Here is a 7,912-nt window from a genome sequence, read left to right as displayed (position 1 = left end):
CCATGAAGTTGGTGAAGACTCTCAGGTGGGGGTGCAGGCCAGAGGCAGAGCCTGGCAACAGGCTCAGGGGTCGCCCCGGGGGACCATCACACTCTGCAAGGCCCAGGCCGGGGCCCTAGATCAACCCCGCTGGGTGGCCCGGGCTGGGGTCAGCAGGGGCCACGTGACACGGTTCCTGGGCGGCCACCGGCCACAGGTGCCCAGAGTCCGTGGGCAGCCTGGGTAGAGGCTCAAGGCACCGGGCACGGGGAGGCAGGCAGCGCGGCCGGGCCAGGCTCCAGTTCGCTCGCCCGCCCACCCTCCCATGCATGCCTCCATCCAGGGAAGGTCTTAAATCCAGTACTTTCTGGATTTTGGGCTCGTTATTCAACCTTTTCCAATCAAATTTTCTTTTTGCATTTGTAATTTGGCTCCACAATAATACCTGCTGAAGTTGTGGGCTAATGTGAGATCATTTGTGTTAAGCACTTACCACATTGCCTAGCTGTCAAGGAAATATAGTTCCTGTTTATGAACATCCTTTGCTCAAACCAGATGTGTAGGAATTATCTGCGAAGTTTTTCTCTCCTTTACCCGCAAAAGCTCTGGCAACTTCATCTCCTCAGAGCTCTAGGATGGCAGGAGACATGACTCGCATTTTAAAACAACTGGGCTTTCGCCAGGCAGTAACTAAATCAATCTGTTAGGACACCAAGTTGTCCTGTACCTTTATTAGTAGGAATTACTATTAGTTTTTAGAAGTCTAAATGGATGGTAACAATTTTCACTTTTTACTGCTGTTTAGTCCTGACCTCCTGATAAGTTTCCCAGCATTACTTCTACTGTTTCACTTTGTTTCCCACAGGTCATGTGTTAGAACCTTATCCCCTGTGCAGCAGTGTTCAGGGGTGAAAATTTTAAGAGTTGGTTGGGTCAGCTGCCCTCCTCAGGGGAGAGAATCTATTATTGTGAGAGTGAGTTGTTTTTGTGGGTTTTTTGTATTAAATTCTTTGATTGGTACATTGTAGGTATACAACACAATTACATTTCTCATTGGGAATTGTACCTTTACATAATGCATCTTGGTTCTTATTTTTTCCCCATTCCTAGCCCTCCCTTCATACCCTCCACCCTTCCCTATTTACAAAGACTTTATTTCCATTTTTTTCATTTCTCATCATTTTTCCTTTCCCTTCTTTCCTTTCCCCTGCCCCTCCCACTACCCCTACCCCTTTGGACCTTTTCTTCCTATTTTGCATTATCGATTATTCATTCTAATCATTGGTACATTTTAGGTATACAATATAATGACATTCATCATTGGAAATTTGCACCTTTACATAATCTCTATTGGTTCTTATTTTTCACCCTTGCCCAGCCCTCCCTTCAACCACTCCAGTCCTCCCTATTTACAAAGATTTTGTTCCTATTTTTCCATTTTCTCATATTAATCCCATTCCCTTCTATCCTTCCCCCTAGCCCTCCCATTTCCTTCCCCTTTGCCCCTTTTCTTCCTATTTCACATTACCTATTATACATTTAGTCCTTATTTACACTTTCAGTTTCTCACACCAGAGAAACTATTCGGTATTTATACATGTGTGTCCTATTTATTTCACTTAAGAGTATTGCCTCAATGTGCATCCACTTAGCTATAAATGTCTCTAATTTCTCATTTTTGATGGCTGAGTAGTACTCCATTTTATTAAAAAAACACATTTTCTTTATCCAGTCTCCAGTTGATGGGCATTTGGGCTGTTTCCAAGTTTTAGCTATTACAAACTGCACTGCTATGAACATGGGTGCACATATATCACTGTGGTATGATTCTTTTAATTCTTTGGGGAAGATCCCCAGCAGTGGAATAGCAGGGTCAAATGGGACTTCCAGTCCTAGTTCTTTGAGGTATCTCCATACTGATTTCCACAGTGCTTGCGCCAGTCTACACTCCCACCAGCAGTGGAGCAGTGTTTCTCTTTCCCCACAGGCCCATCAGCATTTGTTATTGGTTGATTTCATGATAGCAGCCATTCTTTCTGGAGTGAAGTGGAATCTCAGCATTGTTTTTATTTGCATCTGTCGAATGACCAGTGATGTTGAACATTTTTTCATGTATTTATTGGCTATTTCTACTTCTTTGTGTGAGAAATGTCTGTTCATTTCAGATGCCCATTTTTGGATGGGGTCTTTAAATTTGAGAGGTCTGATCTTTTTAAGTTCTTTATAGATTCAAGATAGTAGACCTTTGTCTGAGGAAGAGCAGCTGAAGATTTTTTCCCACATTGTGGGTTGTCTCTTCACACTGCTGGTGGTTTCTCTTGCTGTGCAGAAACTTTTTAATAAGAAGAGATCCCATTTGTTGATTGTTTGTGCTAGTTCATGGGCAACTGAGGTTTTGTTCATAAAATCTTTTCCTACACCGATGTCTTCAAGGGTTCTACCTAACCTCTCTTCCAACTGGTTCAGAGTTTCTATTTTAATATTTAGATCTTGAATCCATTTTGATTTTAGTTTAGTGCATGGTGAGAGATACAGGTCTAGTTTTAATCTTTGGCAAGTTGAAGTCCAATTTTTCCAGCACCATTTATTAAAGAGGCTATCTTTCCTCCAGTGAGGGTGTTTGGCTCCTTTATCAAAGATGAGATACATGAGTGTGTCTGGCTTTGTTTCTGCATCTTCTAATCTGTTCCACTGGTCCTCAAGTCTGTTTCTTTGCCCATACCATCCTGTTTTTATCACAGTAGCTTTGTAGTAGAGTTGCAGGTTAGGGATTGTGATACCCCCTGCCATGTCTCTGTTACCTAGAATTGCTTTTGCTATTCTGTGTCCCTTCTTGTTCCAAATGAATTTTGGGATTGTTTTCTCGAGGTCTATGAAGTATGCTGCTGGGATCTCAATTGGAATTGCATTAAATCTATATAGCAGTTTTGGAAGTATGGCCATTTTCACTCTATTAATCCTTCCTACCCAGGAGCAGGGGATGTCTGTCCATTTTCTGATATCATCTTCAATCTCTCTTTTCAGAGTGCCACAGTTTTCAGAGAAGAGGTCTTTGATTTCTTTCGTTAGGATGATTCCTAGGTATTTCAGTTTTTTGGATGCTATTGTGAAAGGAATTATTTGCCCTATTTCTCTCTCAATGAGTGTGTCATTTGTGTAGAGGAAAGCTATTGATTTTTGTGTGTTGACCTTGTAACCAGCTACTTGACTGAATTTGGTTATTAAGTCTAGAAGACTTTTGGTGGAGTTCTTGGGGTCTTCTATATAGAGTATCATGTCATCTGCAAATAATGACAATTTGACTTCTTCATTTCCTGTCTTTATTCGTTTTATTTCTTTCTCTTATCTAATTGCCATGTCTAATGTTTCCAGAACTATATTGAAGAAGAGTGGTGATAGTGGACATCCTTGTGTTGTTCCTGATTTTAGTGTGAAGGATTTCAGTTTTTGACCATTTAGTATGATATTGGCTGTTGGTTTTTCATAGATGGCTTCTATCAGTTTGAGGTAGAGACCATCTATTCCAATTTTTTTAGGGTTTTTATCATAAATGCATGTTGGATTTTGTCAGATGCTTTTTCTGCATCTATGGAGATAATCATATGGTTTTTGTCCTTGGCTCTATTGATATAGTGTATTACATTGATTGATTTGTGTATATTGAACCATCCCTGCATCCCTGGGATGAATCCCACTTGATCAGGGTTTATGATCTTCTTGATGATCTTCTGCATTGTTTGCCATTATCTTATTAAGGATTTTTACATCTATGTTCATTAGTGAGATTGGCCTATAGTTCTCTTTTTCAGTTGGGTCTTTCTCTGCTTTGGGGATCAAGGTGATGCTTGCTTCCAGGAATGAATTTGGGAGTATTGCTTCCCTTTCAATTTCATTGAAGAGTTTCAACAGTAGTGGCAGCAGTTCCTCTCTAAATGTCTTGTAGAATTCAGCAGTGAAGCCATCAGGGCCCGGGTTTTTCTTAGTTGATAAGTTTTTAATTACATTTTCAATTTCATTGGTTCATATTGGGTTGTTCAGAATTTTTAGGTCTTCTTCGTTCAACTTTGGTAATTCATATGTATCTAGGAATCTGTCCATTTCTTCTGTGTTGTCCATCTTATTGGTGTATATGTTCTGGAAATAGGAATTGATGATCCTCTGGATTTCTGCTGGGTCTGTTGTAATTTCACCCTTTTCATTCCTAATTGCATGGATTTGGGCCTTTTCCTTCCTTTTTCTGACAAGGTTGGCTAAAGGTTTGTCAATTTTGTTGATTCTTTCAAAGAACCAACTCTTGGCTTCATTGATTTTTTATATCGTTCTCTTGGTCTCCATTGCATTGATTTCTCCTCTGATCTTTATAATTTCCTCCCTTATATGAGCTTTGGGGTTGTCCTGCTCTTCTTTTTCTAGAAGCTTGAGGTTCAACATCAGCTTGTTTAATTGGGCTCATTCTGTTTTCCTAATATGCATATTCACTGCTATGAGTTTCCCTCATAAGACTGCTTTCATTGTGTCCCATAGATTCTGATATGTTGTATTGTCGTTGTCATTTAATTGAAGGAACTGTCTGATTTCTTCTTTAATTTCCTCTGTGACCCATTGGTTATTCAGAAGTGTGTTGTTCAATTTCCACATGTTTATGAAATTTTTTGAGTTTCTTTTGCTATGGATCTCCAATTTCATTGCACTATGGTCTGATAATACACAGGGGATAACTTCAATTCCTTTGCACTTACTTAAACATGTTCTATGTGTGAGTATGTGGTCTATTTTTGAGAATGACCCATGTGCAGCTGAGAAGAATGTGTATTCTGATTTTGTGGGGTGGAAGACTCTGTAAACATCTGTTAAGTTCATTTTTTTCAAGAGTTTGATTGAGTTCTAGTATTTCATTACTTATTTTTAGTCTAGTTGATCCATCTATTTGTGACAGTGGGGTATTGAGGTCCCCCACTATAATTGTATTCGTGCATATATGACTTCTCATGTCCATTAGTATTTGTTTTATATAGTTGGGTGCACTAGTGTTTGGTGCATAGATATTTATGATTGTCATCTCTTCCTCTTGGATTCTTCCCTTTACAAGGATGTAGTGTCCTTCTTCATCTCTCTTAATCAGCATTGGTTTGAAATCTACTTGATCTGCAAAGAGAATAGCTACTCCTGCTTTTTTGGGTTCCTGTCACATGGAGTATTATTTTCCACACTTTAACTCTCAGTCTATGAGTTTCCTTTTGAATGAAGTGTGTTTCTTCTATGCAGCATATTGTTAGATTTTGCTTCTTGACCCATTCTGCCAGTCTATTTCTTTTGATTGGTGAATTGAGACCATTAACATTGATGGTTATAACTGAAACATATTGACTTGTCATTGCCATGACTTTTTCTTTTTGTTGGATTCTCCCCCTTACATTTAATTTCTTGTCATGCCAGATGGGTTCATTCTGCTTTGCTTCCTGGGGTTGTGATCCTCAATGTCTGTTCCTAGGATATTGTGTAAAATTCTTTGGAGTGCTGGTTTGGTATTCATGAAGTTCCTAAGGTGCTCTTTGTCATGAAAGTATCTTATTTCTCCATCCATTTTGAAAGATAATTTTGCAGGGTACATCAATCTGAGTTGGAGGGTGTTTTCTTTTAGGGCTTGGAATATGTCACTCCAAGCTCTTCTTGCCTTGATGGTTTGTGTTGGGAAGTCTGCTGTGATTCTGATGGGCTTGCCTTTGTATGTGATTTGTTTCTTTTCTCTGACTGCTTGGAGAACTTTGTTCTTCTGTTGAGTTTCTGCAATCTTAACAATTATATGTCTATGTGTAGATTTTTTTTGATCAAGGCTATTTGGAGTCCTATATGCCTCACTTATCTGTATGTCAAGCTCTTTTCCCGTGCTTGGGAAGTTTTCTGCCATTATTTCTATGAAGAGATTTTTTATGTCATCTGCACTCTCTCCTGTTTCTTCATTGAGCCCAATCAGTCTTATGTTATTCTTCTTTGCATCATCTAGCAGCTGCTGGATTGATTTCTCATGTTCCTTTATAATTTTGAAGCAATTTTTCTTTTCCTGGTCACTAATTGCAATCTCATCTTCTGTATCTGAAATTCTGTCCTCACATTGGCTCATTCTGCTGTGTAGACTTTCAATGGAGTTTTTCATGTCCTGGAAGTCTATTTGCATCTGTTTTATGGATTCTATTTGTTTCTTATGTTGGGATTCCATCATGTTCCTCAGCTCCTCTCTAGATTTATTAATCATGTCTTGCACTAGGGGCACAATTTCTCCTGTTATGTGAGAAATTATTTCTGATTTCATTGTTTGCAGATCCCCTTTTGTTGCCAGTTCAGTTGGTCCATGTGGTTGAGCATCAGAGTGTTCCATCTCATTTCCCTTTGTGGTTGCTGTAGGTGATCTGGAAGTCTGGTTTTGAGACTTAATTATGTGTTTTCTCATTTCGACTGGGGTGGGGGGCTGTTAGCACCTGCATGGATTACCTCCTCTGAGCTGGGTGAGGTGGGACAGGGCCTGGGAGCAGCAGTAGGGATGATGACCCAAAAGCCCATTCCTGTGGGCTGGGAGCAGCAGGAGGGATGGTGGCCAGGAAGCCCCTTCCTCTGGACCAGGAGCAGTGGGATGAGGGCTCAGAAGCCCCTACCTCTGGGCCGAGAACAGCGGGACTCAGTACCTTGGTCTGGTGGTCTTGTGTCCTCTGCATCTTTGTAGTGTGGAACCAGGTGGCTGCCTGTCTGCAGCGGGGTGATTCGGTGTCTTCCATGTGACTCAGGACCTCGGTAGGGCATGCACAGACCTTCCTGTGTGCAGCGGGCTGATTCGGCGTATTCCGCGTGACTGGGGACCTCGGTAGGGTGTCTGTTAGTGGTTTCTCTTGCAGTGCAGAAGCTTTTTAATAAGATGAGATCCCAGATGTTGATTCTTTGTGCCAGTTCCCATGCTACTGAGGTTTTGTTCATAAAGTCTTTTCCTATGCCAATGTCTTCAAGAGTTCTACGTAACATATCTTCCAGCAAGTTTAGTGCTTCTGTCTTAATATTTAGATCTTTAACCCACTTTGATCTTAGTTTAGTGCATGGTGATAGGTATGGGTCTAGTTTTCATGTATGGCAGGTTGAAATCCAGTTTTTCCAAAACCATTTATTAAAGAGGCTATCTTTCCTCCGGTGAGGGTGGTTGGCTCCTTTATCAAAGATGAGGTGGCTGAGTATGTCTGGAGTTGTTTCTGCATCTTCTAATCTATTCCACTGATGCTCGGATCTGTTTCTTTGCCAGTACCATGCTGATTTTATCACAGTAGCTTTGTAGTATAGTTTCAAGTTGGGGATTGTGATACCCCCAGCCATGTCTCTGTTGCCTAGAATTGCTTTAGCTATTCTAGGTCTCTTCTGTTTCCAAATGAATTTTTGTATTGTTTTCTGTAGTTCTGTGAAGTATATTGTTGGAATTTCAGTTGGCATTCCACTGAATCTATATAGTAGTTTTGGAAGTATGACCATTTTCACTATATTGGTTCTTCTTACCCAGGAACAAGGGATGTCTTTCCATTTTCTTATATCCTCCTTGATCTCCTTTTACAGAGTGCTGTAGTTTTCAATGTAGAGGTCTTTTGCTTCCTTTGTTAGGTTGATTCTGAGATACTTCATTTTTTTGGATGCTATTGAAAAGGAATTATTTCCCTAATTTCTCTCTCAATGAGTCTGCTGTTTGTGTATAAGAAGACTATCGTTTTTTGAGTGTTGACCTTATATCCAGCTACTCTACTGAATCTGTGAATTAGGTCTAGAAGACTTTTGACTGAGTTTTTTGGGTCTTCTATGTAAAGTATCATATCTTCAGCAAATAATGACAGTTTAACTTCTTCCTTTCCTATCTTTATTCCTTTTATTTCTTTCTCTTTTCTAATTGCTGTGGCTAATGCTTCCA

General features: G+C 40.1%; 1 pseudogene; it reads left to right on the top strand.

The window, feature by feature from the left end:
- The window catches only part of LOC147820883 (ankyrin repeat domain-containing protein 26-like), a 99,541-nt pseudogene that overhangs the window by 70,773 nt on the left and 20,856 nt on the right, over nt 1-7,912 (top strand).

This window comes from Heterocephalus glaber, unplaced genomic scaffold (genome assembly GCF_053883595.1).
Source record: "Heterocephalus glaber isolate CG9 unplaced genomic scaffold, H.glaber_assembly_v1.0 deba00001788, whole genome shotgun sequence".
Lineage (NCBI taxonomy): Eukaryota > Metazoa > Chordata > Mammalia > Rodentia > Bathyergidae > Heterocephalus > Heterocephalus glaber.
The sequence above is the reverse complement of the archived record's forward strand: the minus strand, read 5'-3'. Positions and strand labels throughout refer to the sequence as shown.